Source organism: Dendrobates tinctorius, unplaced genomic scaffold, assembly GCF_039654945.1.
Source record: "Dendrobates tinctorius isolate UK_male_01 unplaced genomic scaffold, ASM3965494v1 ptg000073l, whole genome shotgun sequence".
Classification (NCBI taxonomy): Eukaryota; Metazoa; Chordata; class Amphibia; order Anura; family Dendrobatidae; genus Dendrobates; species Dendrobates tinctorius.
This window is the reverse complement of record NW_027361741.1, coordinates 8,835,641-8,837,290: the sequence shown is the minus strand read 5'-3', so window position 1 is coordinate 8,837,290 and position 1,650 is coordinate 8,835,641. Positions and strand designations below refer to the sequence as shown.

The following is a 1,650-nucleotide window of genomic DNA, read 5'->3' as shown; positions in this document are numbered from 1 at the left end:
CTGAACATCGAGTGGATGAGCTGGAGAAAGAAGTCTCATAGCTCAGAGGTCACCTGTCAATGTGTCAAACCGAGAACCAGGCCATTATGGAGGTGCTCAGAGAAGCATTAAGAGGACTTCTACAAGAGAAGGAGATGGTGGTTGCAGACTTACAGCGGCCGTGCCAGAGTGGTAATGAGGCGGAGCTGCAAATGCCCATCTTGGCGAGGGGTCTTGAAGAGTGTAAAGCTCAGGGAGAGTTTGCACTAAGAGCTGAACAAGAAAATCACCCAGTCATGGCAGATGACTTGATGGAAATGTCCAAGGCAAAGCAAGAGCCCTCCTTCCATGAAGAGATTGAGATCTCGCTCTTCAAGTGCATAGTCGAGGTACCTGAGGACGTGCGAGAAGCTTGTGCCAATGAGGCAGTACATGAAGGATTTAGAAAGGCGGTGGAAGCTTGTAGTGTGAACTGGGTGCCAGAGACTAAATAGTTGATTATGCTGTCAACTAGGGAAGTCACAGTGAAGCAGGTAGCAATCCTCAGTGGCATGCACCTACACTGTCTTCGCACCAAACAGAGGATCTTGATGAGTAATGAGGAAGCCACTGGACATCTGGAGCATGCAAAGAAGCTCAAAGTCGGATGGAATTGGTGGAGGACATCGTTCAAGTGCTCAAAAATCTAGTGAGAATGGTGAGTGGGAGACTTGGAAGAGTCATGCAGGAAATCATAGATAAGTCTGGTGTGGCGAAACTGAGGATTCAGGCTGATGACAAAGCCCAGGTAGTTGGTGAAGATGAGATGGTCCCATTCTTTATTGTCGGATCAACAGAGATCCTTAGGAATGTCCGAATGCTCCTGGAATATCGCTTGGCGTACCTAAGACAGATAGAGCAGCTAAGACTTGAGAGACTGCAAATTAATAAACAGCTGCAGGAAATGCAAAGAAGATGGCGGCCACTTTCAACCCGAGGTATGTAGAGACAAAGGAGTTCTCTAAAGGGTGCAAGTGCTCAACCCGAACATAAATGGAATGACTGCTCTCTGGGGAATATAAACAATAGGAGAAAGTGTCAACAGAGAGACAACTGAAGTTGGCCTGAAGGAAGAGGTAGGTGTCGGAGTCGGATGGTGACTGGTTCCAAAAGGGTTCAGTGACAGGGCCCGATGTTGACAGACGGTTTGACCCTCAAAGATGACCGTGAAGGGTCTCTGGTCAGATAACGGAAAGTGCCAAGCCCCGCAGCTTTAGGCAGAGGTGGAATATGTGGTATAGCGACTGGTCATGTGGTTAATGGGCGGTATGTATCACAGACATGGGTGGCCCTGTGATGGAAGCCTGGGCTTGTTTGCTCAGCAGATCTACTGCTGAGGGTTTCGCTATACATTGGGAAGGCTTCCAGGTGACTTGGAGAGATGGGTGGGTCCAGTCACCCACATACCCCACCCAAGGGGGTGTATCTGAACACCCAAGATGGAGCCTGAGTTTTTGTGCACGGGCGGCAGTGCTGGCTAGTCTGAGCCAGAGTGAGGAGGTCTGTGATATACCTCCGGAGAGGATGACTCTGAGGATAAGAGGTATCCGGGAACATATGTGGTTGTAAATGACAGTTAATGGACACTAATCCTTGTTAGGGACACCGGGCTCAGCAAGGACCATGGGTTGT

The 1,650-nt window shown here is 49.3% G+C and overlaps 1 pseudogene; it reads left to right on the top strand.

The window, feature by feature from the left end:
• Window positions 1–275: 275 nt before the first annotated feature.
• LOC141096279 (RNA-binding protein FXR1 pseudogene) lies at window positions 276–1,075 on the top strand (annotated as a pseudogene).
• The last annotated feature ends 575 nt before the right edge of the window (window positions 1,076–1,650 follow it).